Consider the following 8,227-nt stretch of genomic DNA (forward strand, 5'->3'; position numbering starts at 1 on the left):
ACAAACCAGAGCTTTCTGACACTAAACCAATATTCAAAATCTGTCCATGGAAAGTCCTATGGCTCCAACAGCATATGTGGCAGAGGATGGATTCCTTGGGCACCAATGGATGTAGAAGCCCTTGGTCCTTCTCAGGTTTGGTTCCCAGTTCAAGGAAATGTCAAGGTGCAGTAAGGAGGGTTGTAAAAGAAGGGGAGTCGGTCCAGTTACGACCTTATGGAGAGGAAATTTGGAAAGAAAATAGCATTTGAAATGTAAATATAGAAATAGCCAATAAAATAAGCAAAAATTTACTAAAAAAATGGAAGAAATGAAAAAAGAAACTGCTAGCCATTCTCACCTATTGATTCAGAAATATAATGAGTAACTGTCAGGGAATGGTAATCAGAATAATAATGGTGAAAAGACTGATATGATTAAGAGTCGACTAGAAGCACTTCTCTCTCCCAGATATCAGTGTCAGACACAAACTGAACTATAGGAATCCAAAGCGTGGAGGAGTTTACCCTGAGATGAGGACATAGTACTTGTCTTTCACTTCTTCCTTAGGACATTTTTCTTCTGGACAAAAAGAATAAAAGCCATGAGCTGTCAGGAAAACAACTGTGACTTTCCCAAACTTGGGTTTTGGGATAAAGAAATTAATGATATAAACTCTCTGATTTCCAGGAACTGTAAGAACAGGAAGTCCAGATGCTTCTGAGAGGACCCCAGCTCCTAATTCTCATTTGTAGACGGCTCAGATCAAGACAATCTCTTCATGAAACAACTCAACACCTACTAAGGACTCAGAGAGCTTTCCCAAGGACCTTTTTTGTACCAAGACAGAAGGTCAGCTTTCTTCTCCCCATCTCTGATATCTTCATCCTATTTGTCCTCCCTCCCAAATGGCTCTTTACACTGAATTATAGGCCAATTAGTAAACCATAGATATATGGAATGAATATCTGAGAGGCAGTTGCTGTCAGGACAACACTTGTGACAACACAGAAGAAGATAGGGCTCTCAAGGATACAAGAGATATATTACGGGGGTACTAAGGATGATGTCACTGAGAACTGCCATGCTAAACAGATTTCCTTACATTGACCAGATTTGACGGTGCCCTTTCTAGGAGAGTCTCCTATGACACAGTGGAAACCTTTTGTACTCCATCTCTCTAACGCTAGAGACTTCTCTTTGCTGCATTAGTGTTTACATGGTCTGAATGGACAAAATTAATCGGGACTTGGCATGGGTAGAAAAGATCTAGGAAGATGGAGTGGAGGAGATTCTTCTTGATAATAATTTTGCTCCCTGGTCCATTCCTGTGACATACAGTTCAATTTCCTAATTTTTCTCTGTTTCCCAAAGGCCATTATTTTCCATACAGACCTTTAATTGAGTGAATATTGTATTTCATTTTCTAATTCTTCATTCCTAGATAGGGCACTTTGTATTCATTCCTGAAAGTGTACTCAAAAATTCTCTTTTGTAATTGCATTTTTGTAATGATTTTGGCAAAAAAGAGGGCCGAAGTATAGAGTGCAGAGAACAGTGTAAATATTTTGTACCTACTTCAAATGATAAACTCCAAATTCTTATTTTATCCAAAAATTATCATACATCAGTAAATCAAAGACAACATGTACTATACAATTCGTTTCTCTATTCCCATTTGATATCATTTCTGCAATATCTTCCTTCTTGTGTTCCCATGGCCACACTTGAGGTTTTTGGATATTTTACAATGATTCTTTTTTCAGGCCAAACATAAGACTTAGGTGGATGGGCAGGGAAAGAAATGTTTTGAGTTCAACTGAAACCTCAATTTCAATAAGTTCATAAGGACAGGAGGGACCTTTGCATCTGTAGATTCTACATTCTTGTTCTAGATGCACAGAATCAATGGTAAATTCCATCTAACCTCACATAGGAGCCAATATATATATGATAGATAGATAGATAGATAGATAGATAGATAGATAGATAGATAGATAGATAGATAGATAGATAGATAGAGATAGATAGATAGATAGATAGATAGATAGATAGATAGATAGATAGATAGATAGATCGGCCACCAAAATTAGATAAGATTGTTGAAGTTAAGAAGTGCATTCTGCCAGGAAGAGGATATAGACATTTCCTGAGAAACACAGCTAGAATATGTCAATTACATAAGTGAATGCTTGTGGCAAACCAGTTACTTGTAAATGGAACTCTTGTTGATAACTTTTGAGAAAGGATTACAAGAGGTAAAGGGGTTTGCAAACCCATAAGAAAAACAATGTCAATGAACCAGAGCTTTCTAGTACTAGACCAATATTCAACGAATGTACATGGACATACCTATGGCTCCCACTGCATATTTAGTACCAGATGGCCTTCTTGGGAACCAACAGAAGTAGAAGCTCTTGGTCCTCCCTATATTTGATTCACAGTTCATGGGAATGCAAAGGGGTAGTAAGGGGATTATAGTAGAATGTGAGGTGGACTGGTTAGGGATCTTAGAGACAGGAAATTGGAAAAGGAATAACATTTGTAATGTAAATATAGAAATATCAAATTTAAAAAAGCTATATATTTTGCTAAAAAAGAAAGAATGAAAGAAATAAAAGAAAAGAAAACTGCCAAATAATTACACCCTTTGACTCAGAAATCTAAAGGGTCACTGTCAGGGAATGGTAGTCAGAGTAATACTAGTTCAAAGACGAAGATGGTGAAATCTCAAATAGAAGCAATTTTCTCTCCCAGATATCAGTGTCAGACACAAACTGCACTCTAGGAATCCAAAGCACGGAGTAATTTACTCTGAGCTGAGGACACAATACTTGTCTTTCCCTTCTTCCTTAGGACCAAAACCATCAGCTTTAAAGAAAACTGTGCCCTTCCCAACACTTGGCTTTGGAAAAAAGACATGAATGATATAAATTCTCCGACTTCCAGGAACCATAACTAGCAGGGAAGTCCAGATGCATCTGAGAGGCTCCCATCTCCTGATTACCATATTTGGAAGGCTCCAATCAATACTATCTTTTCAGCAAACCTTCTCAACCACTACCCAGAAATGACTGAGATTTCCCATGGACCACATATTTCTTTTTTTTTATAACAAAGCAGAAGGCCAGCTTCCTTCTTCCCATCTCTGATCACTTCATCCTCTTTTTTCTCCTTCCCAAAGGCTGTTTATGCTGAATTAGAGGCCAAATAGTAAACCCTAGATGTACTGAAGGACTACTGGAGAGGCAACTTCTGTCAGGACAACACTTGTTACATCACAGAAGAAAATAGGGATCTCCAGGATACAACAGATTTTTTTAGATAGGCCTAATGGTGATGTCACTGAGAATTGCCATGGCCTACCTGCTAAAGTGTTTTCCTTTCAATGACCAGATTCGAGGGTGCCCTTGCAAGGTTTGTCTCCTGTGAAACAATGGAAAACTTTTCATACTACATGTCTTTAAAGCTAGAAACTTCTCTTTGCTTCCTTAGTGGTTACATGCTCTGAAAGGAAAAGATAATTAGGAGCTTTGCATGGGTAGAAAAGATCTCGGAACATGGAGTGGAAGAGATTCCTCTGGATAATAATTTTATTACCAGGTCCATTACTGTGACATACAGTTCAATATCATAGGATATCTCTGTTTCCCAAAGGCCAGCATTTTCCCTACAATCCTTTAATTGAATTCATATTTCATTACAGTTTCTCATTGTACATTCCTTGATAGGTGACTTTATATATTCCTGAATGTGAAGTGAAAAATTCTGTTTTCCAATTTCATGTTTTTTTGCAATGATTTTGGCAACCCAAGGGTCCCACCTAACGTTGAATATAAAAATGTAAATATTATGTACCTACTTCCAATGATGAACTTCCAAATCCTTAGTTTATCCAAAAATTTCCAGACATCTGAAAAGCTAAGGAAAACATGAAATATAGAATATGGTTCAGTAGTCTCATTAGACATCAGTTCTTTAATATCTAACTTCCTGTTCCTCTAGGGCCAGACGTGAAGGTTTTCGAGGTTTTACCATGGTTGTTACTTCAGGACAAACATAAAATTCAGGAGGATGTGCAGGGAGATGAATGGCTTGATGTCCAGGGAAACTTCAACTTCAATAGGTTCATAAGAACAAGAGGGAGGTGTTTGGAATTGCCATTTGTGGATTCTACATTCTTGACCTAGGTGTACATAATCCATGTGAAAATTCCACCTAACCTCATAGCTGTAGGAGCCACCAAATGTATAGTTGGAACGAGATGTACATCTTTCCTGAGAGACACAGCTTGAGCAAGTCAAATACAGAAGAGAATGCTACTGGCAAACCAGTGAACCAAAAATGGATCTCTTGTTGGTAGTTTTTGAGAAAGAATTACAAGAGCTTAAGGGGATTTCAAATCCATAAGAACAACAATGCCAGTGAACCAGAGCTTTCTGGTACTAAACCAATATTCAAAGACTGTACTTGGACAGACCTATGTGTCCAACTGCATATGTAGCAGTGGATGGCCTTGTTGGGAACCAATGGAAGGAGAAGTTCCTGGTCCAACCTAGGTTTAACTCTCAGTTCAAGGTAATATCAAGGTTCACTAAGGTAGGTTATAGAAGAATGTTAGGGGGACTAGTTACGGGTCTTATGTACATGAAACTGGGAAAGAAAATCAAATTTGAAATTCAAATATAGAAATATCCAAATAAAAAAGCAATAAAATTTGCTAAAAATTTAAAAAAAATGAAATAAATTAAAGAAAAGACATCTGTCAGCTAATTACACATATTGACTCAGAAATCTAAAGGGTAACTATCAGCAAATGGTAATCAGAGTAATACTAGTGGAAAGACTGAGATGATGAAGTCTCAACTAGAAGCTCTTCTCTCCCAAATATCAGTGTCAGACACAAACTGCACTATAGGTATCCAAAGCATGGAGGCGTTTACACTGAGCTGAGGAGACAATACTTTTCTATCCTTTGTTTCTTCGGACCTTTTTCTTCAGGGCAAAAAGAGTGAAAGCCATGAGCTCTCACTAGAACAACTGTGCCCTTCCCAACAACTGACTTTTGGAATGAAGAAAATGATTATATAAACTCTCTGAATTCCAGAAACCATATCAAGCAGGGAAGTCCAGATGATAATGAGAGAATCCCAGCTCTGTATTCCCATGTGTGTAAGGCTCAGATCAAGGCTATCTCTTCAGATACAACACTCAACGCCTACCCAAGACTCACTGAGCTTTTCCATGGACCATTTATTTCTTCCTTTTTTTATACAAAGACAGAAGGCCAGCTTCCTTCTCTTTTATCTCCCTAACAAATGGCTGTTTAGCCAGAATAAGAGGTCAATGAGTTAACCCTAGAGGTCCTCAAAGAATATCCAAGAGGCAGTTGCTGTCACCATGACACTTGTGACATCACAGAAAAGCTAGAGCTCTTCAGGATACAAGAGATATTTCAGGGAGGACCTAATGATGATGTCACTGAGAACTGCCATGATCTAACTGTTGAACAGCTTTCTTTACATTGACCAGATTTGAGGGTTCCCTTTCCAAGAGTGTCTCTTGTGACACACTGGAAACCTTTAAATACTATATATCTCTAATGCTGGAGACTTCTCTTTGCTTCATTCGTACGTACATGTTCGGAATAGAGAATGTTGGTCAGGGGCTTGGCATGGGTATAAAGATCTAGGAACATGGGGTGGAGGAGATTATTCTGGATAATAATTCCACTCCCAGTTCCATTCCTGTGACATACACTTCAAGTTCCTAGGTTTTCTCTGTTTCCCAAAGTCCAATATTTTCCTTCCAGACATTTAGATGAATGAATATTGTATTACATTTTCTTATTGTACATTCTTTGAAAGGAGACTTTATATATATTACTGAATGTGTACTCAAATATTCTGTTTTCCAATTTTAATTTTTGCAATGATATTGGCAACAAAGTTGGCCCAGCTAAAGCATGAATATAACAGTAAAAATATTGTATACCTACTTCAAATGATAATCTCTCAAATCCTTAATTTAAGCAAAAATTACCAGCCATCAGTAAAGCAAAGGACAATATGGACCCTAGAATGAGGTTCAGATTTTCTTTTAGGCTTGAAAAATTTTGCGAAGAAGGTTTTGTGGGTGTATTTGTGTCTTTATCCCTCCATTGCTGGTCTTTCCAGGCAATGGGAGTTGGCCTCTTAATGTTTCATATCACCAATGTAATTCACAGCTTAGGTCACCCCATTGATTCGTGGGTACCTCCATTATACCAGGTCTCTTTCTCTTCCTGGAGGTTTCTCCCACCTCCTCATCTCTTTAAGTTCAAGATTTCCTTTCTTTCTCATGACTATCGGGTCCTATCTCCTTCCCTGCACACACAGGATCCATTCTCCTCTTCCTTCCATCTCTCATCTAGTTCCTTTCCTCAATCGGCCTCCTAGACTATTTTATTCCCCATTCTAAGTGAGAGTCAATCTTATGCACTTTGGCCATTCTTCTTGTTTATCTTCTTTGTACCTTTAAGCTTTGTGGAGGATGTCCTGTAGTTTATGGATAATATTACTTATAATTGAGCAATTTCAACAACCCTCTTAATCATATTTTAGAGTAGTATGTTAAAATTGAAAATTATAATTTAGTATGAGTGAATGTCATGAGGACCAAATTTAGGTAAAAAGAAACTTAAAACAAGATCAAATCACAGATTTTAAAAATTGACCTAATAATAAAAATTCTCTACTATCATAAGGAATTATTATATCACAGGCAATTTTTAAGTGGTACCATAAATTTGGCAGACAAATGATGTTTTTAACAAGTAATTATGGATAATATGACTAAGATCAAATAAGATAAATATATTGTTTTCATTCTGATATCACTTCCTGGCATTTTTCCTCAAACATGATGTTTATAGCATTGAACATTATGGTATTAGTTTTAAATTTTAATATTTATTATAACCTAACTTATAAAGTAACAGGTTGCCATATGTTATGTTTGTAGACAATCACCCTCATCCTCGCTTCCTCAGTTCTTTGTTTCCGCCTGCCCTATGTCCCTCACCACTTATACTAGTCTCTCTTCATTATTCTTACTTCTAGATTCATATCCCACATGCTCAATATCTTCCATTCCACACTGTTTAAAACCCTACTCTCTAATCTCTCTAATCTCTGTGACGTATACCAGTTAAGTGAACTCAAACCACCCACAGCTTCACATAAATACAAGTATATTAAAAGGAGATTCTTTGATCTCTTTGAAAAAGAACACATGGTATTTGCCTTTCTAAGTCTTTGTTACCTTACTCGGTTTAGTTTTCCTAGGGAGAATGAAGTACCATTGTGTATATTGTCACATTCTTATATATCTATGTATCAATGAATATTCATTATGATTCTCAATAAAAGAGCAATAGATTTATTTTTGAAAAACGATGAGAAAGCTCAGATAGAAAAGTCAAGAAACTAAGAAACTAAGAAACTAAGAAAATTTCAAAGATAAATATGACGAACATATTTGTGTTTATATTAACTGGAGCAGTGTGTGTTAAAGTTAATAAAGGATGTGGTATTTATAATATTTTTATACTAATAAAATGTAGAATATTCAATAATTTAGAGAATACTTATAAAATTGTTCATCACTAAGTTATATTTCCACTAAAACTGTAATCTTTTTATAAACTATTTTACATATATATATGTATATATATATATATATTACCTTCAAAATAAAGAATATTAAGAAGTTAGTCATAAAATTCAATAACAACACCAAAGACGAATTATATGAATAACCAACAGACTAGGAGATATTGCAAACCTCTCCAGTTAAATTAAGAGACTTAGAAAAGTGATAGCATTTTAATAGAAAGGCACATGGCAAACAAGATACAATAAAATCCTGAAACTATACTAAGATGGTTACTATTCATTCCTATGTGCTAAGGTTTCATCAACAAGCATGGTACATGAAGATTATGTATATGTCAGAAAAATTAATTCATGTTTAACATAGTAACTTTCTTCATAAAACCCAAGCAGACACTTCTCTTTTTTGTTGCTTAAAAAGTATGTACAAAGCACGGCTTTTGATTATAACACTAATATTTCAAAACTATCATTAAATATGCAAAGATCTTAACACAAAACCCATAGTTTTCATAGCAACCATACAAACTTAAGAAGGAAAAGAAAACATTTTTAAGTACATAGATATGCGTAATGAAGTCCCCACCTTACCAGTA

At 36.0% G+C, this 8,227-nt stretch overlaps 1 long non-coding RNA gene across 1 annotated transcript; it reads left to right on the forward strand.

Annotated features, from left to right (window-relative positions):
- The first annotated feature begins 672 nt into the window (after positions 1-672).
- Positions 673-7,635, forward strand: LOC134484757 (uncharacterized). The gene is made up of 3 exons (XR_010062509.1): positions 673-831; positions 2,836-3,396; positions 3,985-7,635. It is a non-coding gene; the product is annotated as an uncharacterized LOC134484757 (long non-coding RNA).
- Positions 7,636-8,227: the final 592 nt, after the last annotated feature.

Source organism: Rattus norvegicus (genome assembly GCF_036323735.1).
Source record: "Rattus norvegicus strain BN/NHsdMcwi chromosome Y unlocalized genomic scaffold, GRCr8 chrY_unlocalized_5, whole genome shotgun sequence".
Taxonomy (NCBI): Eukaryota; Metazoa; Chordata; class Mammalia; order Rodentia; family Muridae; genus Rattus; species Rattus norvegicus.